The following is a 23,943-nucleotide window of genomic DNA, read 5'->3' as shown; positions in this document are numbered from 1 at the left end:
GTTGGCCCCTGCATAAATTTTTTCCTAGCTTCGCCGCTGCTCTTTTTCATCTACAAAACTTCAAATTAAGACATTGCTTAAAAAAATTGAGTTCAATTCTTTTCAAACGGGTTAAATTTTGACAATCTAGCTTTCATATGTTAATATGGGGATGATGGTTGAACATTTCAAAAAATTAATTATATATATATATATATATATATATATATATATATATATATATATATATATATATATATATATATATATGGATTACGGGGTAGAGTAAAGCAGGAGGGTATGCATGAGGTTCTCAACAAAGAGTGTCTTTACAGGAACTTGGTTATTAATAATTTTTTCCATTAAAAAAAAAGATGAAAGAATCTTGAATTAAAGTCCTAATAGCCTATGGTTAATGTTTGGCAGTGTTTCAAATAAGATTATCTTTGATCCACAAAATCTATAGAATACGAACAAAAAAAAAGTTGGCAATAATCTTGCTTGTGACCAATCCAATTTATTAGTAGGAACAACAATCCGATAAAAAGTCACCATGAAAAATCAAGCGTCAAATACATGAAATATTCAAAAAAGGCATTTAGAAATATAGATCGAATTTTCAAAGAAGAAATTACAAAGAACTATCTAGGTTGGCTTATAAATATGTAGGGTGTAGTGTGTTTAAGGACGATGGTGAGGCCTTGGAGTAAACGGAAAAATATGTGAGTTATTTGGACTCTCACTTGGGCTCGGACTTGGATTTTGGTAAAATTGACGGACGGTGTATATTGTTTGAATAATAGTAAGCTCAAAAAGGAAGATAGCAGCGACAAGAGACACCATAGCCCAAGGGTTCCTAAAATAAGTGTGAATGAGACTTGCACGCCAAGTTTTCCAGGGTTTCTTACAATAGCAATACATACTTACCCTCGCATCCTCAAGATCTCCAACATGTTCCACAGGGATTTCTTTGGCCAACAAGTTGAACAATTTGGCAACAACTTTATCTCTCCCAAGTGCATTGATTAGGATTCCACTTCTACTGAGAAATGGAACATCCATAGCATTGTCGATTATGGTGTCCATAAAGAATATAAACGATGTTACCTCGTTACCAGCTCCAACATGTAGACGCTCGAAGGCAATTAGATTAAGAAATATATATTCTGTGTTATCATCTAATTTCAGTGTGGGGAGCCTAAAAACACCTCGATTGAAGGAAACATCTTTAAGGCTTTTTGTTTTGCTTTTCTTGAATCTGATTCCAGCCTCGTGGAGCTCTACTGCAGATCAAACGATATGATCTTCGTCTCCTGCCTCTAAACACAACCAATTTCTTTTTGGTAATTTGGGAATGCGTGTTGGGTAGCTTGGTCCTTGTTGAATTAGGCTTTTCCTATATACGTCCAATATATGCATGCATTTCCCCATGCTTTGAATTAAAGTTGTGCTAGGGTTTAACAACTTTATGATTTTCTCGTTTAACAACTCATGATGATCTTCCTGTAATGTTTCGCATAAAGTTCATCTTTAGAATAATCAATCAACATTATTCATATATAATTTTGAGAAAGATAAAAAAAAAGGCTTAATAGGTCATTTAGTCCCTTAATTAATTTCAAGTTTTCATTTTGGTCCATAAGTAATAAAACTCATGTTTTGGTCCCTCAAGTTTGGCTCCGTCGGTCAAATTAATCCCTGACGGTTAAGTTTAACCCCAAATGTCTATGGTGGACCAACCTTAAGAGTGGTCCACCATAGACTTCATTAATTTTTTTAAATTTTAACCTTTTGATCTTTTAAAAAAAATGCTACCATTGGATTATGAAGGACTACTTTATCTTACAATGATCCAAGAACAACTACCATTGGATTAAAAAAAAAGGCTATCATTGGATTATATTTTCTTTTCTTCATCTTCTTTCTTCCTCTTCTTCATATATTCAACATCATCTTTATCACCCAGTCATTAACAACCCAGTTTTTTGCCAGAATAATATCATTTGCCAAAAATCCAGAAAAACCAAAAAATGTAATCGAACCAAAATCATCACAAAAGATGACATTTTTTTTAGGAAATCACAACATAATATCAACAACAACAACTCTTCACCCAAAATCGAACCAATATCATCTCAGATTTTCTGTTGATTTCATTTTGATTTTCATTAATAACATTCTTGTTGATTATTAATGTGAACAGTGTAAAATTGAAAAATTCCAACTTGAGACTGGAACAGTGTAAAATTGAAAAATTGCAGAATTTGAGACTGGAATAGTGTAAAATTGAAAATGGAATAGTGTAAAATTGAAGAAATTGTAGAACTTTCTTGTTGTTGATTACTGCGAAATTGATTTGGGATTGGTCCCCTAACTCGTGTTCCTTTGTGAATTTGTCAACCATGCAGTTTATGATTCTATCTCTCAGCCATACGACGCATGAGAACAATGTTGTTGACACATGAGTTCGAAGGCGATGGTGGAAGGTGGTTCGTGTTGAAATATAAAAACACATCAGAGATGGAAGCAGCACTAATAAGAGCTCAACAACAAGAAGAACAAAGTGATCTTCAATTACTTGCTCCCCAAGTTACAAAAGTGTAGTGTTAGATAGAAGAATAACTAACTTCCTTATATTCAGGAAGCTTAGGCTGTAATATAGTGCAGCTAGTGCAATTTAGTCTTATGATGTAGTAGCAATAACAAACTATATAAGGACTCATTGTAACTAACTTTCACTTCAATGAAAATTCTATTGATTCTTCTCTATTTTCTCTCTGGTTTTTCTCTCTTTCTCTTCAACATTCTTGTTACTCAATATGGTATCTAGAGCCTTTTAATCTCTCTTCCGCAAGCTTTCTCAAGCTTCATCAATGGCGCCTCGTCAAAACGAAGTTCCCACTGATCAATCCAGTCCCTTCTTCGTTCATCCCAGTGATGGACCTTCTTCTATTACTGTTTCCCCTGTTTTGGACGGTTCTAACTATCATTCTTGGGCTCGTTCAATGCGCAGAGCTTTAGGCGGCAAAATGAAGTATGAATTTGTTGATGGAACGATTGAACCAATCGTTGATGATTTTGATCCTCTTTTTCGCCATTGGAATCGTTGCAACAATTTAGTTCACTCATGGATCGTAAACTCTGTGTCACCTTCAATTGCACAATCCATCATTTTCATGGAAAACGCATGTGATGTATGGAAGGATTTTAAGGAACGATTTTCACATGGTGATTTGGTACGAATCTCTGAACTTATGCAAGAAATTTATGCATTACAGCAAGATTCCAAATCTGTTTCTACATACTACTCTGAATTGAAGATTTTGTGGGAGGAACTTGAAATTTATATGCCTGTTCCCAATTGCGTGTGTAGAGTGCGTTGTTCTTGTGAATTCATGCGCAATGCAAGGCATAATCATACTCTGCTTTATGCTATAAGATTTCTTACTGGCTTGAATGAAAATTTTGCTATGGTTAAATCTCAGATCTTGTTAATGGATCCTTTACCTCTTATGAACAAAATCTTTTCAATGGTTTTACAACATGAAAGACAAGGCAATTTTGCTTCCTCTAGTGATGAGACAGTTCTCATTAACTATGCTGATTCCAGAAAGTTCAAAGGAAATTCTTCTGGCCAATCATACTCTCAGGGTTCCAAGAATGGTGTACGTGTGTGTACTTTTTGTGGGAGAAGTAATCACACTGTGGAAACATGCTGGAAGAAGCATGGAGTTCCACCTCATCTTCAGAAGAAGTTTGGTTCTTCTTCATCTGCTAATCATGTTGCTACAGAGGATGTTGCTAATGCTGAAAAGCCTTCCTCTTGTGATGATTCTAAAGTTGTTGCTCCATCCATCACACATAAGCAATATGAGCGGTTAATGTCTTTGCTTCAGAATTCATCTTTCAATCAAGGTTCAAATACTGCACATGCTTCACATCAGGTTTCCTCCTCTATGTCCCTTGGTCATTTACCATCTGACATGCAAGGTACAAGTTTCATTTCTTCTTTAACAAGTCACAACTTTACTCTCAGCTCTTGGATCATAGATTCAGGAGCTAGTGATCACATCTGTGGCAATCTACAAAGGTTTCATTCATACAATGAAATCATTCCCACTCATATAAAGTTACCTACTGGACATCTTACTTTTGCAAAGCAAGCTGGAACCATTAAGTTTTCTGAAGATTTCATTATTCATGATGTCCTTTATGTTCCTAATTTTCACTTTAATTTGATATCTGTGTCAAAATTAACCAATTTTTTAAATTGTATTGTGAGTTTTAATGGTTTCCAGTGTTTCATTCAGGACAAGAAAACCAAGAAGATGATTGGTTCTGGTGATAAGAGAGAAGAGTTATACTTCCTCAATCTTTCAAATAAGCTAACTTGTTCTGCAAGCAAGCCAGTTTCTGCTGTTGTTCTTTTGCCAGCTAGTGCCCTTTGGCATTTTAGACTAGGTCACCTTTCATTTTCTAGAATGAAGTCTTTACAGTCTTTGTTTCCCTTTGTTCATGTTGATTCTAAGGCAACTTGTGATGTATGTCATTTTGCCAAACACAGAAAGTTGTCTTTTACTGAAAGTTCTAATAAAGCTGACAAGCCTTTTGCATTAATACACTTTGATATTTGGGGCCCTATCTTTATTCCTTCTGTCCATAATCATACATATTTTTTAACTGTTGTTGATGATTTTAGTAGATATACTTGGATCACTTTGATGAAATCAAAGAGTGAAACTAGACAGCATGTTATTGACTTTATCACCCTTATTGAAAACCAACATGATTGTCATATGAAAATTGTTAGAAGTGATAATGGCCCTGAATTTAATATCCCTCAATTTTATGCCTCTAAGGGTATTTTGCATCAAACTAGTTGTGTTGAAACCCCTCAGCAAAATGCAAGGGTGGAGAGAAAGCATCAACACATTTTAAATATAACCAGAGCCTTGCGTTTTCAATCACATTTACCTAAAAGTTTATGGTCCTATGCAGCTATTCATGCTGTTTTCATCATGAACAGAGTCCCCAGTCCCATTTTGAACAATCAAACACCTCATTTTTTGTTACACAATGTCACTCCTGATTTGCATCTTTTAAAAGTTTTTGGTTCTTTAGCTTATGCTTCAACTCTTCAAGCCAACAGAATCAAACTTGCTTCTAGAGCAAGAAAATGTGTTTTTCTTGGATACAAAAGTGGTATGAAAGGGGTCATCCTTCTTGATATTCATTCTAAACAGATATTTGTTTCTAGAAATGTAACTCATCATGAGTCTATTTTCCCTTATAAGCAAAATTCTTCAAATGTTTCATGGGATTGTCACACTCATATAGCTCAAGACTTTGAACCTCGTTCTGTCACAGATTCCCCACCACCTACTGAAACTGTGTCAGACTCTCATTCACTCCCTACCTCAACCTCCATAAATGATCAACCACCATTACCTCTTAATGATGTCCCTCTTCCTCCTCCTTTACCTGTTTGTCACAAATCCATTAGAGTTAGATCTGCTCCAGGCTATTTGAAAGATTACATCTGTAATAACTCTTCCTCTTCATCATCAAAAGCAGTCAACTCAGGTATTTCTTATCCTATCACTCTTTTTCATTCTTTTGATCACCTTTCTCCATCACATAAAGTGTTTTCTGTGTCTCTTACCCAAAGTACTGAGCCCAAAACCTATAAGGAAGCATGTCAGTCTGAACACTGGTTGCAAGCTATGGATAATGAATTATAGGCCTTATCTGCTAATGATACCTGGTCCATTGTGGATTTACCACCCAATGTAAAGCCAATTGGCAGCAAATGGGTGTATAGAGTGAAACATAAGGCAGATGGCTCTATTGAAAGGTACAAAGCCAGACTGGTAGCTAAGGGTTACAACCAGATTGAGGGCTTGGATTTCTTTGACACTTTCTCTCCTGTTGCCAAGCTCACCACAGTTAGAACTCTTCTAGCTCTTGCTTCCATCAAACACTGGCATTTACATCAATTAGATGTAAACAATGCATTTCTTCATGGAGATTTGCAGGAAGATGTGTACATGAACATACCAGAAGGAGTTTCCAGTTTACCTGGCAAAGTCTGCAAGCTACAGAAAAGTCTTTATGGCTTGAAACAAGCTAGCAGGAAATGGTATGAGAAGTTAACATCATTGTTACTTCATGAAGGGTACTGTCAGTCTTCTTCTGACTACTCTTTATTCATTCTTCAGCACAACAATGATTTCACAGCTATTTTGGTTTATGTTGATGACATCATCTTATCTGGTACTTCTCTCATTGAATTTCAAAGAATCAAGTCTATTCTAGATGCTCAGTTTAAGATCAAAGACTTAGGGATTCTCAAATACTTCTTAGGATTGGAAGTTGCCCATTCTAAGCAAGGAATCTCCATTTCACAGAGAAAGTACTGTCTGGATTTGCTTGAATCTTCTGGCCTCTTGGGTTCTAAACCTGCATCTACACCTTTAGATACTTCAATCAAATTGCATCAAGACACTAGTAAACCTTTTGAAGATGTGTCTTGCTACAGGAGGCTCATTGGCAGATTGTTGTATCTAAACACCACAAGACCAGACATTTCTTTGGCTACCCAACAATTGAGTCAATTCCTCAATGCACCAACTACTACACACTATAAAGCTGCTTGTAGGATATTGAGATATCTCAAGAATGATCCTGGTCTTGGTCTCTTCTTCCCTAGAGCTTCAGATACTCAAATACTTGGATATGTTGATGCAGACTGGGCAGGTTGTGTAGATTCCAGAAGATCTACAACTGGATTTTGCTTCTTTCTAGGATCTTCACTCATATCTTGGAGAGCTAAAAAGCAAGCAACTGTGTCCAGATCTTCCTCAGAAGCTGAATACAGAGCTCTTTCCACTGCCACTTGTGAACTTCAGTGGTTAACATACCTTCTGAAAGACTTTAACATTTAATGCAGCAAACAGCCTATCTTATATTGTGACAGTCAGAGTGCAATACATATTGCATCTAATCCAGTTTTCCATGAGAGAACCAAGCATTTAGAAATAAACTGTCATTTAGTCAGAGAAAAGATTCAAAAGGGTGTGCTCAGACTTCTTCCTATTTCAACACATGAACAATTGGCAGATTTTCTGACCAAACCTTTAGCACCTCCAAAGTTTGCTCAATTCATTTGCAAGCTTGGAATGATAAATATTTATCATGGCCAAGCTTCTGGGAGGATGTTGAAATATAAAAACACATCAGAGATGGAAGCAGCACTAATAAGAGCTCAGCAACAAGAAGAACAAAGTGATCTTCAGTTACTTGCTCCCCAAGTTACAAAAGTGTAGTGTTAGATAGAAGAATAACTAACTTCCTTATATTCAGGAAGCTTAGGCTGTAATATAGTGTAGCTAGTGCAATTTAGTCTTATGATGTAGTAGCAATAACAAACTATATAAGGACTCATTGTAACTAACTTTCACTTCAATGAAAATTCTATTGATTCTTCTCTATTTTCTCTCTGGTTTTTCTCTCTTTCTCTTCAACATTCTTGTTACTCAATAGTTCGCAGTTGTGTGAAGGGGATGAAGGTTTCAACGGTTAGGGTTTCGGTGGAAGAAGATGAACACAGACATAACAACATCACCAAAACCAGAATACCAAGTCATTGATCGCAACCCACCATTCACCACCGTCGTCGGAAACTTCAACACTCTCGATTACCTCCGTTTCACCACCATCGCCGGCATTTCCGTCACTGTCGGTTATCTTTCCGCTAACCATTTTTCTACAATTGAATTTAATTGAATTGTAATTTGAAAAAATTGAAAATTTTGAAATTGGGTTTTTTCTGTTTTAGGGATTAAGCCTGGAATTAGAGAACCTTCAATGGTGACTGGTGGATTGATTCGTGTTATTCGTGTATGCTTATCAGAATTGTGCTGGGAGAATCATGGGTTTCTTTCCTAATGATGCTGAGGTAGCTCGCACAACAAAAAATGATTTTTTTTTGTTCATATTTAATGAAGAGAAAAAAAAAAACCCTCTTTTTGTTATTGAATAATCATATTTTGAATAATCAGATTTATATCTATTGTTGTTGTTATTGTGATAATGATTTTTGAAGGATTATGTGTATCAATTTGGTTAACAAGTTAGTGGATTTCTGTGTTTTGTTTTGTGTAAAAAAAATAGCAGGATTTGAGGAGATATAGGGAGCGTGTTATGATATGAGATTGGAGTGAAGATACACTCTGTTATTAGAATGAACAAAAAAAAATCTGGGTTTTTTTTTCTGGTTGGATTTTGTATGAAGATGGATGATGAAGATGGTGTGTTGATGAAGGAAGAAGATGAAGAAATGGGGAAAATATTAGCAATTGATGGTCTATTGTAACATACAATGGACCTTCATAATCCAAAGGTTCTCTTTTTAAAAATAAATCAAATGGTTTAAATTAAAGAAATTATTAGGGTGTATGGTGGACCACCTACAATGTTGGTCCACCATATGCATTTGAGGTTAAACTTAACGGTAGGGATTTATTTGACTGACGGAGAGACAATTAAGGGACCAGAACATGAGTTTTATTACTTATGAGACCAAAATGAAAACTTGAAATTAATTAAATGACCAAATGACTTATTAAGCAAAAAAAAAAAAGGCATTATTTATCTATAGCTATAAACATCAATCAGCACGAAATATTACCTCTTCAACACCGGTTTCAACTTGAATCAATGTATGAAGTACCGTTAGTGGTATTTGATTCTCAAGCATAAGCATGTCACACTTGATATATGGCATCACATAAAGTTTTCCATGCTTTCCAAACACAAGATCATTCTCATCATAATCAACAAGAATTTCAGAATCAATATTGACTCTCAAAATCTCCAAAATGAAACAACCATCAAGAATCATTATTTGAAGGAATTTGGTGTGTCATTTGTCCAAATTGGATCAAGTGGTTTATACGACTCTCTTAACTCTTTGGCCACTTGATCCATACATTGGAATAACAACTCAATGGGTTTTTGGCATCTCTTCAAGAAACGAACAAGGGCTCTATGCTTGTGCTCTTCCATAAACTGTAAATTCTCCTCTCCATAATGGTAAGGACCAAATGAAATTGCTTGTGGTTTGTAGGCCTTCTTTTTCAGCTCCGTGATTTGTGAGGGTACTTTGTAAATTGAATGCTTCTCCCATTGTTTCTTCTCATCAGCTATTGTAGGAGCATTGTTCTTGATCTCCTCATTGATTTGATCCACCCACTTCATTTCTAGTTCCATGAACACCTACACTGTAAGGCCATTCTTCATGTCTTAACATATATACTAGCTATTTTTATTTTTTTGAAGAAATACTATTATTGACATATAATATTCAGAATCTTATCTTATGTACAGTGAAAGCAAAAATAAAATATTCACTCTATAAGCTGTAAAACGATCAATATAATTAATTGGAATATTCTTTTCATCTTACTTTACCCCAAATCGAAAAATTAAATCAGAATAATCTTCTTTTAATAGAAAATTAAATAACTTAATGCAAAAAAATATATAGCATCTTAGATAGTCTACAATGAAACTTACCATTTAAATGCTTTAGTGAATTTTACATGTACACATCATTCATTTAAAAGTTAGAAGCAAGATTTTTAAGACGAGTATCATTGTATTGAGTTACATATCCATATTACCTTTGTCATATTCCAATATTACCTTGGTCCAAAAATGAGCTACATAATTGACTATTTCATATATATGCTAATGTACAATATTGATTTTTAATATCCCCAATTATCTATCAACAAAAATTATAAATATTGATATTTTGTAAATATACATCAAAACTAATCTAACATTTTATATGCTACATATTTGTCTTTATATATTAGTAGAAAAATATAGTCAAAATATGTTCCTCTGTTAAGTTACTCTTGGAGTCAATATATTCCTCCTCTCTCTCTCTCTCTCTCTCTCTATATATATATATATATATGTATGTATATATATACTACCTCCATCCCTATATGTAAGCTCCCTTTGCATTTTTCACATTTCTTAAGAAAAATTGTCAGTGTAATTAATGTATCTGTTTTGTGTGTTAATATTACCAAATTATCTTTTGTTTGTATGTCGATTAAATTTCATTTTTCATATTTCAAGACCAGTTAGTAGTATTTAGGGGTATGTTTAGGGAAAAAAATAATAAATGCATCTAGTAATTTGAAAAGAGGTTACATTTAGGGACAAAAATAAAGTTAAATAGATGCTTAGATATAAGGATAAAGAGAGTATATATTTGTCCTTAAGGAAGAAAAAATATTGTTCTAAAAGTTGTCTAAAAAATTGCTATGCAAAATTATCCCTCTTTACTATATTCTTCAACTTCTTCAGATCAGTTCCTTCCATACTTCCTTATGATTCCCTCCTTTTTTTTTATGGGAAATGCTAAAATGTATACTTGTTAAGAAGTATATAGAGGAAATTTTGGAATGATAAAAATTAACCTTTTCTACATCAAATTTATAAATTATTTTCATTTTTAAATTTTAACAAATATTCTAATGAGACTTATTAGCAAGACTCTTCTTATACACACACACACGAAGAAATGTTGCTTGGCACTACAAGCCATTTAATTAATCATATACTCCTACATAGGGTTTGAAGAAATTTACACACTAATTATTGGTTGATTACAAGTCTAAAGCAATGTGATTAATGTGAAGCATCAAACATGCACGCTAGTAAGATGATTTTAAATCAAAATGCGGAAAGCAAAGGAACAGCTTTGATAATTGAAGTGGAGTTATCGATTAACGAAGTAATGCTTAAAAGATAGTGCCCCGATATAGGCCAAATACCTCCATGGATCCGTTAAGTTTCACGTTTGTTTCAGATAGGTCCTTTAAGTTTCTAAGGTTTCAGATAAGTCCTTTAAGTTCGAGTTTGTTTTGGATAGGTCCTTTCTGTCAACCTCCGTTAAGTCAAAGTTGTTTTGTCTGTTAAGCCAAAGCTTATATGTCCATTAAGTGGGTGAGGTGGTTCTCTCTGACACTTGACATCGATTTTTTCCCCAATCAGATCAACTTTGGCTTAACGAACAGATCAACTTTGGCTTAACGGAGGTTGACAGAAAGGACCTATCCAAAACAAACTCGAAACTTAAAGGACCTATCTGAAACCTTAGAAACTTAAAGGACCTATCCGAAACAAACTTGAAACTTAAAGACCCATCTAAACCTTAGAAACTTAAAGGATCTATCTAAAACAAACATGAAACTTAAAGGATTCGGGGAAGTATTTGGCCCCCGATATATCTTTATCACGTGTTATTTGGTTCTCCAACCTTTCTATTTCTATAGTCAACTAGATACAAACGCGTGCTTCGCACGGGGTGGATTGCTTTTTTTTTTGGATAATTTTGTTGGCAAACACATATTTGTTAATGCTTAAAAGTAAACTGATTCGAAATTTAAATATTACATGCATATAAATATAAGAAACCATGATCCATAACATATCAAATCCTATATAGGTCTACCATAAACGAAACCAAAACATAAGTTATACAACGTAGATTCTAAAGTAGTTGTGTTTGATGGATTACAAAGTTAAATTTTCAAAATGGCCCCATCATCTTCAATTCCAAAAGTAGCCACTACCTTTCGTTGTTTACTGGCCGCGGATGTATCTGACATACATTTTGGTTGGTCGTGTTGGAACAAAATGTGTTTAACAATGAACCTTAAAGGGTTTTGATGATAACAAGGTATTAAAAATTGTAAATTGGACTAGCTAATATTTGTTCAAGTGTACAGGACCATAATTATAAAGTTACATCATCATTGGTTCTGAATGAGCAAATAAAGAGCTATGGAAACAACAAAAATTTGAAGCTTGGACGCTCCTGAAGGCATCTTGCTACTGAAGAGAAAAAGTGCTCCTGAAGAAATAGCGCTCCTGAAGTAAGCTGCTCCTGAAGAATAGTGCTTCTGAAGACAAGAGGTCCAGAAGCCACATCATCAGAAGCTGCGTCATCAGAAGCTGCAGAAGTCATATCATCAGAAGCTGCATCATCAGAAGCTGCCTCATCAGAAGCCATTTCACCAGAAGCTGAATATCAACTGGATTTGCAAAGAATCAAGAATTGAAGAATCATCAATGCAAAAGCTGTCTATTGGATTCGAAAACACAAACAAAGGATTAGTGGAGTTTGCAACGGTCATTTCAAAGGTGTTTGAAGGCGTGTGTTTGCAATTTGGACGAAAGCGTTGACATTGTACTTTGTACGAATTGTACAACCACGTTCTCCACTACTCTGTTTTGTGTCCGCACTACAGGACAAGAAAACAGCTCCAGAATACGGTTTCGCCTGCATAGATGTTCCTTTGGATAAGGAATGGATTTCAAATTTGTTCTTCATAGGACAACAGCCAAATCAGGCAAAAGATTATTGGTGAAAGATCAAGCTTCAACAACGACTCTTTGGTGTGCTGGCAATTTCACAACGTCTCTCTCACACCTCTATATAAAGGAGTGAAGACTTAGAGAATTGGTAATGCAAGAACGCTGAACGAAAGACTCACAAGATTTTCGCAAGTACCAAACCTCTGCTGAAATTGTTCTGCATTCACTTAGAATTTCTGTGTCTCAAAGTCATATCTTAGAAATTCTTAAGTCCATTGAGTCTGTATCTGATTTGTATTGTGAGCACCTCTGATTGTATATCAAGTGTTCAACCTTAAACAATTTTCTGTGTAATTTTGTTTAGTTAGGAAGTCTCTTGCAGTTGTGCTTGAGCAGGAAGTCTCTTGATTGTGTTCTTGAGCAAAGGAAGTCTCTTGCTTGTGTGCTTGAGCATTGGAAGTCTCTTGCTTGTGTGCTTGAGCATTTGTAATCAGATATTACTCATAGTGAAATCTCCTTGGAAGTGCAAGGGGGACTGGACTACTTCCGGATTGTGGAAGGAACCAGTATAATTGCTTTGTGTCGTTCTTCTTCTCTCTCTCTCTGTTTTATTCCGCTGCATTTAGATTCTGATTATCACTTCAGAAGCTGTCTCACTTAGCTTCTGATCAGTGTGTTCAGTTTTTAGGAGAAACGAAGAATTTTTCAAAAACACAATTCAACCCCCCTTCTTGTGTTTTTCTCACCTTCAATTGGTATCTAGAGCCTTGGTCTGTTGTGTATCACTTAACCGTGCAACAGTCAAAGATCTGAGAAAAACATGACTACTCCTCCTCCTGATGGTGATACTAGCTATAAAAATGTCTCACATGATTATAGTGATAGTAAGAAAACCAGTGTTGGAAAAGTTCCAAAGTTCAATGGAGATGCTGAAGAGTTCTCTTGGTGGAAGACCAATTTTTACAGTTACATCATGAGCCTAGATGAAGAATTGTGGGATATTCTGGAAGACGGCGTTGGTGGTTTAGTCCTTGATGAAGAAGGAGCTGCTGTGGATAGAAAGAAACATACTCCAGAACTGAGGAAACTTTACAAGAAGCATCATATTATCAGAGGAGCTCTTGTCACTGCCATACCCAAAGCAGAATACATGAAGATGAGTGACAAATCCACTGCTAAAGCTATGTTTGCTTCTCTCTGTTCAAATTATGAAGGGAGCAAGAAGGTCAAAGAAGCAAAGGCTCTCCTGCTTGTACATCAGTATGAGTTATTCAAAATGAAGGATGATGAAACTATTGAGGAGATGTACTCAAGGTTTCAAACCTTAGTTTCTGGTCTACATATTCTAAAGAAGAGCTATGTTGCTTCTGATCATGTAAGCAAGATTCTCAGAAGCTTACCTGCCAGATGGAGACCGAAGGTGACTGCCATTGAGGAAGCTAAAGATTTAAACACTTTAAGTGTCGAAGATCTTGTTAGTTCTCTCAAAGTTCATGAGTTAAGTCTTAATGAACATGAGTCTACTAAGAAGAGTAAATCAATAGCTCTTCCATCCAAAGGCAAGTCATCAAAAGCTCTCAAAGTGGTTGAATCTGAAGAGGAAGAACAGTCAAGTTCAGATTCTGAACCAGATGCTGCAGAAATGGCCATGCTCTCAAACAGACTTCAATATCTGGCCAAGAAGAACAGAAAGTTTCTCTCCAGAAGGGGTAACTCCAGAAGCTCAAGGAAAGAAGATCAGAAGGGATGCTTCAACTGTAAGAAGCCTGGACACTTCATTGCTGAATGCCCTGATCTTCAAAGAGAAAAGTCAAAGGACAAGTCAAAGAGGTCTACATTCAAACCAAGCAAACTCAAGAAGCAGATTAAGCAGAGTTTAATGGCAACCTGGGATGATTTGGGTAGTGAATCTGGATCTGATAAAGAGGAAGCTGATGAAGATGCAAAGGTAGCTGTTGGGTTGGTAGCAACAGCAACTTCAGAAGCTGGGTCAGATTCAGACTCAGAAGATGAAAATGAGGTATATTCCAAAATTCCCAGAGATGAACTTGTTGAGTCACTTAAAGAACTTCTTACACATTTTGAAGTAAGAACCAATGAGTTGAAGGATTTAAAAGAAAAATATGCTGATTTGGTACAACAGCAAAAATCAACTTTATTAGATCTGAAAGCTTCTGAACAAGGACTTAGGGGCTTTGACTTCATGTGTAAAACATATGAAGATCAGCTCAGATTCTTATGTCAGAAGCTACAAGAAAAGTGTAATGAAAAACCTTTAAGTAACCATGAAATTGCTCTTGAAGACTTTATTATATCTGGCATTGACAGAAGCAGAGTGGCTTCTATGATTTATAGCATTTACAAGAACAATGGCAGAGGAATTGGCTTTCCAGAAGTGAAACTGGAGAAAACCAATCTAATTAGTCTTGTTGTGAATGCATCAAGGAAGGTCTGAAAACATTCTTTGTACCAGAAGGGGCTGAGTTGGAAACTGTTGTTCAATCAGAACCTGAAGCTTCTAGTTCTAAGGCTAAGATTACTTCAAAGCCAAAGAACTCTAAGTCAAAGGCTATGATCAAATCTGATTCCAAAACTTCAAAGGTTAGGATCCTGAAAAGATCAGAACCTATTCCTCAGAGTCTGGTGAAACCAAAATCTGGGGTTCTGAAGTCTAAGTTTCAGAAGAAGACAGTTACTGCTTCTGAAGTACCAAAACCTAAGGTGATGGTTAATCAGAAGCAACCCAACTCACAGCACAAGGTACAAGAAGTGAAGAGTAAAGCCTTAAGTACTAACCTTCCAGGACCCATAGAACAATGGGTACCTAAATCTAAAAATGTCAATGATGCAGGTATGTCTAAGAGCAGTGCCAAAGCAAAGATCATGGTATCTAGACAGTGGTTGCTCAAGACACATGACAGGAGACAAGTCCATGTTCCTCAGCCTAACAATGAAAGAGGGAGGAAATGTGAAATTTGGAGGCAACCAGTCAGGCAAGATCATAGGTACAGGAACTATTGGTAACTCCTCTACCTCAATTAATAATGTATGGTTGGTAGATGGTCTTGAACATAACCTTTTGAGCATTAGTCAATTTTGTGATAATGGTTATGATGTGCTTTTTGAAAAACCCAACTGTACAGTAATCAACAAGGAAGACAAATCCATTGTGTTCAAAGGAAAGAGAGTTGACAATGTCTATAAAATCAATTTTTCTGAACTGGCTGATCAGAAGGTGATTTGCCTACTATCAGTGAATGATAAGAAATGGATGTGGCACAGAAGGTTGGGACATGCTAACTGGAGGTTAATCTCTAAGCTTAGTAAGTTACAACTTGTGAAAGGGCTACCAGACATTGACTATCATTCAGATGCACTCTGTGGTGCATGTCAGAGAGGGAAAATTGTGAAATCATCTTTTAAAACAAAAGATATTGTTTCAACCTCAAGACCTTTAGAATTACTCCATATTGATTTATTTGGACCAGTAAGTACTGCATCCTTATATGGAAGCAGATATGGATTAGTCATTGTTGATGATTACAGCAGATGGACTTGGGTGAAATTCATAAAGAGTAAAGATGTTGTGTGTGATGTATTCAGTAGCTTCTGCACTCAAATTCAATCTGAAAAAGAATCAAAAATTTTGAAAGTCAGAAGTGATCATGGTGGAGAATTTGAAAATGAGCCATTTGAAGCTTTTTGTGAAAAACATGGAATTTTCCATGAATTCTCTTCTCCTAGAACACCACAACAAAATGGGGTTGTAGAGAGAAAGAATAGAACTTTACAAGAAATGGCCAGAACCATGATTCATGAAAACAATTTACCAAAACATTTTTGGGCAGAAGCAGTGAATACAGCATGCTATGTTCAAAACAGGATCTATATTAGACCTATTTTGGAGAAAACAGCATATGAACTCTTTAAAGGAAGAAAACCCAATATCTCTTACTTTCATCAATTTGGATGTACATGTTACATTCTGAACAACAAGCTCTACCTAAAGAAATTTGATGCCAAGGCCCAAAGAGGAATCTTTTTAGGTTACTCTGAAAGGTCAAAGGCATACAGGGTGTATAATTCAGAAACACTCTGTGTTGAAGAATCTATGCACGTTAAATTTGATGACAAAGAGCTTGAAGATAAAACTTCAAAGCAAGGTGAAAGTTTTGCAGAGATACAGGTTCCTGAAGCTACTCCAGAACCTGATCAGATGGCTGAGTCTGAAAATAGTCCAGAAGCTGAACCCACATCAGAAGCACAAGATGAAGCTGCTTCTGATGAAGCACAAGATGACTCACATCAAGAAGATCCTCCCAGAAACACATTCAAACACAAGTCTTCACATCCTGAAGAGCTAATCATTGGAAACAAAGATAGTCCAAGAAGAACAAGATCACATTTCAGACAAGAAGAGTCAATGATTGGACTAATCTCAATGATTGAACCTACAACAGTTGATGAAGCACTTTCAGATGATGGATGGATCCTAGCTATGCAAGAAGAGTTGAATCAATTTCAAAGAAATGATGTGTGGGATCTGGTACCCAAACCTCAGCACAAGAACATTATTGGAACAAAATGGGTATTCAGAAACAAGCTGAACGAGCAAGGTGAAGTAACAAGAAACAAAGCCAGGCTTGTTGCACAAGGGTATAGTCAACAAGAAGGCATTGATTACACTGAAACGTTTGCTCCAGTTGCAAGATTGGAAGCAATCAGGTTACTTCTTTCCTATGCAGTTAATCATGGCATAATATTATATCAGATGGATGTCAAGAGTGCATTTCTCAATGGTGTCATAGAAGAAGAAGTGTATGTTAAGCAACCTCCTGGATTTGAGGATATTAAATATCCTGACCATGTTTTTAAATTGAAGAAATCACTATATGGCTTGAAACAAGCTCCCAGAGCTTGGTATGATAGACTAAGTAATTTCTTAATCAAAAATGATTTTAAGAGAGGACAGGTTGACACTACACTCTTCAGAAGGACCCTTGGGAAAGATATTCTTGTTGTGCAAATATATGTTGATGATATAATATTTGGTTCTACTAATGCATCTCTTTGCAAGGAATTTTCTGAGTTAATGCAGGATGAATTTGAAATGAGCATGATGGGAGAGCTGAAGTTCTTCCTTGGCATTCAAATCAATCAATGCAAAGATGGAGTCTATGTTCATCAATCAAAGTACACAAAGGAGCTTTTGAAGAAGTTCAAACTTGAAGATTGTAAAGTGATGAACACTCCAATGCATCCTACGTGCAACCTGAGCAAAGAAGATGAAGGAACTAAAGTAGATCAGAAGCTGTATAGAGGTATGATTGGTTCTTTGTTATACCTCACTGCATCTAGGCCAGATATTTTATTCAGTGTATGCTTGTGTGCAAGATTCCAATCAGATCCTAGAGAATCTCATATGACTGCTGTCAAGAGAATCTTCAGGTATTTGAAAGGAACGACCAATCTTGGACTCCTTTATAGGAAATCCTTAGATTATAAGCTAATTGGATTCTGTGATGCTGATTATGCTGGTGATAGGATTGAAAGAAAGTCAACCAGTGGCAATTGTCAATTTCTGGGTGATAATCTTATATCCTGGGCTAGCAAAAGACAAACAACTATTGCTATGTCTACAGCAGAAGCTGAATACATTTCAGCTGCAAGTTGTTGTACACAACTACTTTGGATGAAACATCAGTTGGAAGATTATCAGATAACTGCTAACAGTATTCCCATTTATTGTGATAATACTGCTGCTATTTGTTTGTCTAAAAATCCAATTTTGCATTCAAGAGCGAAGCACATTGAAATCAAACACCATTTTATCAGAGATTATGTTCAAAAAGGAATTTTAGATATACAATTCATTGATACTGAAAATCAATGGGCTGATATATTTACTAAGCCTTTAACTGTTGAAAGATTTGATTTTATAAAGAAAAATTTGAACATGCACTTTGTATCTGATTAAATGCTTGCTTGCTCCTGAATAGGATTTTAGGTTCTGAAGTTAGTTCAGAAGCGGTAGTCCATCAGAAGCTCTTTATTGAGGTTCTGAGGAAAACTCGCTTCTGATGATGACGTCAGCATCTGAAGTCCAGAAGCTGGATTTGTTGCTTCTGAATAGTTGAATTAGTGGAAACGTTGGAAGTTACCTTTTAAAAAGTAACTTCTGGCCCACTAACTTGGTAGTTACTCTGTGAACTTCTTACGTGGCCTATATGTGTTGGTGTATAACTAAAAGGGCAATGATGATTTAAAAGCTTTGAAAGTACTTTTCACGCGCCCCCAATTTTGTCATTAATGTTATGTTTGTTTGTCTCTTTTGAATTGCAATCGTTTTACTTTTAACACTTTGACAATTCACACACTACTCACTCACAACAAACACATTTGCTCTCAAACCTCTTGCGAAGTAAGCGCATTCTCTCAACCTTAGAACCCTAAAATCTTCATCTTCTTCAAATCTTCGTAAATCATCAAATGGCATCATCAAGCTCGCAACGAGAAGATTCAGTATCTACTTCACGAATGGTCCCTGAATATGACTACAGAGGAAGAAGCATGAAATTGGAAGAATGGGATTTGCAGGTTCAGATAGAGAATCCAGTGGACTTTGATTCTCTGAATTTTCATAGGTGTTCAATCAGAAGCTACTATGAAGAGCAAGGACTCATGGATTATTTCAAAATGTTGAATGGACCAACATATGAAGCTCTGGTTAGACACTTCTGGGTAAGAGCAAAATTCTACAACAAAGCGGCATCCTTAGCTGAGGAAAGTCAGATGGTGCTAATGTATCCTGAATTAGAAGGGAAAACAAGAGAAGAAATGGGTCTTGCGCCATTTGTGGAAGATGAAATCAGGTCCAGCATCTGTGGTATTCCAATAAGACTTGCACTATGGCACATAGAGTATGTTCTCAAGGCTGCAGCCTCTGGATACTACTCTGGAATTGATCTTTCAGATGCTGCTGAAAAACGCATTTGGAAAAAGCAAGCCAACTTGGTGATATACAATTCTGAGAAGGAGAAGAAATATGCTGAATTGAGCATGGAAACTAAGATGCTTCTGAAGATTCAGAATGAGAACCTGTTTCCAAGTGGTGACTGTGTGAAACCAAATCTAGCTCAGAAGGTCCTTCTCTAGCACTTCATCAAGAAGGAAAAGGTGAATGTGCCCAAATACATGTTCAAGTACTTGGTAGAGTGTTTGAAACAAAGTCAGCTACTGGATAAACCCTTGGTTCCTTATGGAAGACTCCTCTCAGAAATATTCTATCAAGGAGGTATCTTGGACAGTCTCAGTCAATCTCAAGGCTTCACAGATCAGCTACTTGACACAAAAACTGGAAAATTCATTAATGCTCATACTCTCTTGAATATGAAGCTAATCAGTGAAGTCACCAAACTTCAAACTGATTTAAGTGAATCATTTGTTAAGTCTGATCTTATGAAGGACTTTCCACCCATCTGCAAGAAGGATCCCATTGAAGTGCAGATGTACTATATCAAGGAACATTTTGAGGCAACCAATGAGAGAATCAGATTGGAAGATATTCTAGAGGAAATGTATGGTGGTGCTCTGCCACGAGCCAGAGGCAGAAAGTCAAAAAGGAAGATAACTGCAGAGCAATATCTAGAGGTTGAACAACCTGCTAAAAAGGCAAAAGTTGCTACTGACAAGCTCAAAATTGGTAGTTCATCAGTACCTTCTATTGAAGAAGCCATTGAAGACATGGATTCCAGGTTGATCATGGGTGTTGGCATTTCTCTTGATCAACCTGCTATACCAAAGAGGAAGAGGAAGCCAGCCTTGAGGAGGACCAAGGATTTTCCTCATATCACCTCTACAGCTCAAGATGCTTCTGATTTGGAGTTAAAGGAGTTACAAGAGAAGAAGGCAGCAGCTGAAAAAGTCTTGGAAATTGCTGCTGAGCTACAAGAGTCTGTAGTCTCAGAAGCCAAGAAAATGTTGCAGATGACCAGTGAGTTTGCTCAAGAGGATTCTGATCCTGAACCAGAGAAGGTAATTAATATATCATCAGATTCCGCATCCAAATCATTATCAGACTCTGATGATTCTGATGATGATATACCCTTAGCTCAACTGTTTCGAAAACCAGTAAAAAGCCAATCAACATCATCCAAAACCAACGATAAGCCCTCTCAGTCAACTACTTATGAACCAGTTGGTCACATAATTATTGAGAAGTTGGCTGAACTGGCTGAGCAGAGAGAAAGAGTCATTGATACTATTTTTCGCCTTCACCCTCAACCTCTTAACATTCAACCTCTCAACATGATTCCTCCAGAAAATGTTGAGTCTACAACAGAAAAGGCCTCTGAAACAACTCCAGAAGCATCTGCTTCTGAAAATGTTGTTTCAGAAAACCCCCATCAACAAACACCTGAACCACAAAAACCCACAACACCCCCACAATCACCAATAGCCATCATTGACCCCCAACTCAACAATCAAACAACAACTTCACCACAACAACCACCAACTGAAACTGAATTTCAACCTTTACCTGAACACTCTCCAGAACCAACTCCCATGGATGTTGACATCTCTCTAGTCAATGTTCAAGACTCAACCTCCACCACACACATTGATTCTAACCAGCCTTCATCTTCAAACACACAAACACACTTTACCATTCCAGTTCCTAACCCTGTTCAAGATTTGGAAATCAGTGATTCTGATCTTGAAATCCTTGAACAACCACCCTCAAACATCCTGGAATCTGGATATATTAATTCTGAGCTTCTCTCAATCCTGAGTCAGTTGCATAATCTTGTGGATCAACGAAGGACAATTGATCTCACAAGTGCATATGATGACTCCTGGGCATCTCTTCAGAACCGGGCAACTGAGCTAATTGAAAGCATAAGGGTTAAATGCATCAGAGTCAAGCAAGCTTCAGTCAGAAGGCTAATGGAAAATCTGAATCAGAGTCTTAGAGTAAGAAGTTCTACACTGCTCCTGGCAAACCAGCCTTTCTTCTTTGAAACGGATTACTTGACCAGAGAAGCCAGGTTGTGTAAGCTTCTGAAGAAACAGATGGCACAGCAGCAGCAAGAAGCTAGAGAAAGGGAACAAGCTCTTCTTCAGAGGCAACAACAACTTGAAGAACTGTTGAAGAAGAAGATTGAAGAAATGGAAGAAATGAAGAAACAACAACAAACCAACCCTTAGTTGCACACCCTTGTGTTTTTCTTTGTTTGTTGTCTGTTTTAAAATTTTTAGTCCATGCTTCTGAAACCATCTTGTCTTATTTCTCTTGCTTCTGAATGCTTACTGATTCTGACTGTTTAGCTGCTTCTGACAATTGATATGCATGTTCATATATTTTGCTCTGACTTATTTAGTTCATTTTCTTTTATACTCTCTTTTGTTTGAGTTTTTCTCAAATCTTTTTGTCTTTTATGCTTATTTTTTATTTTTTTTGATAATGACAAAAGGGGGAGTATATGTGACAAGTATTTAAAGGCTCTGAGCCCCATTAATGGCATTTGAAATTTTTGAAAACCTTCTATCATTTTTTTTACCTTATTGGTATAAGCTATGAACGAACGAAGGAGTATCAAAATTCAAGTAAAATTAATTGAACCATTCTTCTTATCTATAAATTAATTCTTTCAATGATTCAATTTTGTTTTTAAGCTCTGATAATATTATTGTGCGAAAAATGAATTTAATTAACCTGGATAGAACTTAGGGGGAGCTTACAAACCTCACCTTAAAGACTATCAGACTCAGGGGGAGTTTGAGCTTACAAACCTCAGATTCTGAGCTTACAAACCTCAGAACCCCAAAGTCAACTTGTTAATTAGATTAACAACAATTGATCAATTTTAAATACTTTTGTTTGTCATCATCAAAAAGGGGGAGATTGTTGGAACAAAATGTGTTTAACAATGAACCTTAAAGGGTTTTGATGATAACAAGGTATTAAAAATTGTAAATTGGACTAGCTAATATTTGTTCAAGTGTACAGGACCATAATTATAAAGTTACATCATCATTGGTTCTGAATGAGCAAATAAAGAGCTATGGAAACAACAAAAATTTGAAGCTTGGACGCTCCTGAAGGCATCTTGCTACTGAAGAGAAAAAGTGCTCCTGAAGAAATAGCGCTCCTGAAGTAAGCTGCTCCTGAAGAATAGTGCTTCTGAAGACAAGAGGTCCAGAAGCCACATCATCAGAAGCTGCGTCATCAGAAGCTGCAGAAGTCATATCATCAGAAGCTGCATCATCAGAAGCTGCCTCATCAGAAGCCATTTCACCAGAAGCTGAATATCAACTGGATTTGCAAAGAATCAAGAATTGAAGAATCATCAATGCAAAAGCTGTCTATTGGATTCGAAAACACAAACAAAGGATTAGTGGAGTTTGCAACGGTCATTTCAAAGGTGTTTGAAGGCGTGTGTTTGCAATTTGGACGAAAGCGTTGACATTGTACTTTGTACGAATTGTACAACCACGTTCTCCACTACTCTGTTTTGTGTCCGCACTACAGGACAAGAAAACAGCTCCAGAATACGGTTTCGCCTGCATAGATGTTCCTTTGGATAAGGAATGGATTTCAAATTTGTTCTTCATAGGACAACAGCCAAATCAGGCAAAAGATTATTGGTGAAAGATCAAGCTTCAACAACGACTCTTTGGTGTGCTGGCAATTTCACAACGTCTCTCTCACACCTCTATATAAAGGAGTGAAGACTTAGAGAATTGGTAATGCAAGAACGCTGAACGAAAGACTCACAAGATTTTCGCAAGTACCAAACCTCTGCTGAAATTGTTCTGCATTCACTTAGAATTTCTGTGTCTCAAAGTCATATCTTAGAAATTCTTAAGTCCATTGAGTCTGTATCTGATTTGTATTGTGAGCACCTCTGATTGTATATCAAGTGTTCAACCTTAAACAATTTTCTGTGTAATTTTGTTTAGTTAGGAAGTCTCTTGCAGTTGTGCTTGAGCAGGAAGTCTCTTGATTGTGTTCTTGAGCAAAGGAAGTCTCTTGCTTGTGTGCTTGAGCATTGGAAGTCTCTTGCTTGTGTGCTTGAGCATTTGTAATCAGATATTACTCATAGTGAAATCTCCTTGGAAGTGCAAGGGGGACTGGACTACTTCCGGATTGTGGAAGGAACCAGTATAATTGCTTTGTGTCGTTCTTCTTCTCTCTCTCTCTGTTTTATTCCGCTGCATTTAGATTCTGATTATCACTTCAGAAGCTGTCTCACTTAGCTTCTGATCAGTGTGTTCAGTTTTTAGGAGAAACGAAGAATTTTTCAAAAACACAATTCAACCCCCCTTCTTGTGTTTTTCTCACCTTCAGGTCGATCTTTGCACGGGTTGAATTACGTATTTTTTAAAAAAAAATGCTCTGAAAGAGAGATATTCAAATTACGGAAAATCGCTATTCTTCGTAAATTTGAGAACGAAGGTAATGTGCTCAAATTATAATTAATTTTAAAATATGCAACTGCAAAGTATGTTATAGATTTTGGTGATTTCACTTATATTCTTCAAATACAAACTCTTGGACCAATT

At 36.4% G+C, this 23,943-nt stretch overlaps 2 pseudogenes; one reads left to right on the top strand and one right to left on the bottom strand.

Moving 5' to 3' along the window:
* Window positions 1-464: 464 nt before the first annotated feature.
* LOC146924426 (UPF0481 protein At3g47200-like) lies at window positions 465-9,249 on the bottom strand (annotated as a pseudogene).
* Window positions 7,579-8,353, top strand: LOC146924427 (uncharacterized; annotated as a pseudogene).
* Window positions 9,250-23,943: the final 14,694 nt, after the last annotated feature.

This window comes from Medicago sativa, chromosome 5, assembly GCF_051527215.1.
Source record: "Medicago sativa cultivar Bolivia chromosome 5, Bolivia_mono, whole genome shotgun sequence".
Classification (NCBI taxonomy): domain Eukaryota; kingdom Viridiplantae; phylum Streptophyta; class Magnoliopsida; order Fabales; family Fabaceae; genus Medicago; species Medicago sativa.
The sequence above is the reverse complement of the archived record's forward strand: the minus strand, read 5'-3'. Positions and strand labels throughout refer to the sequence as shown.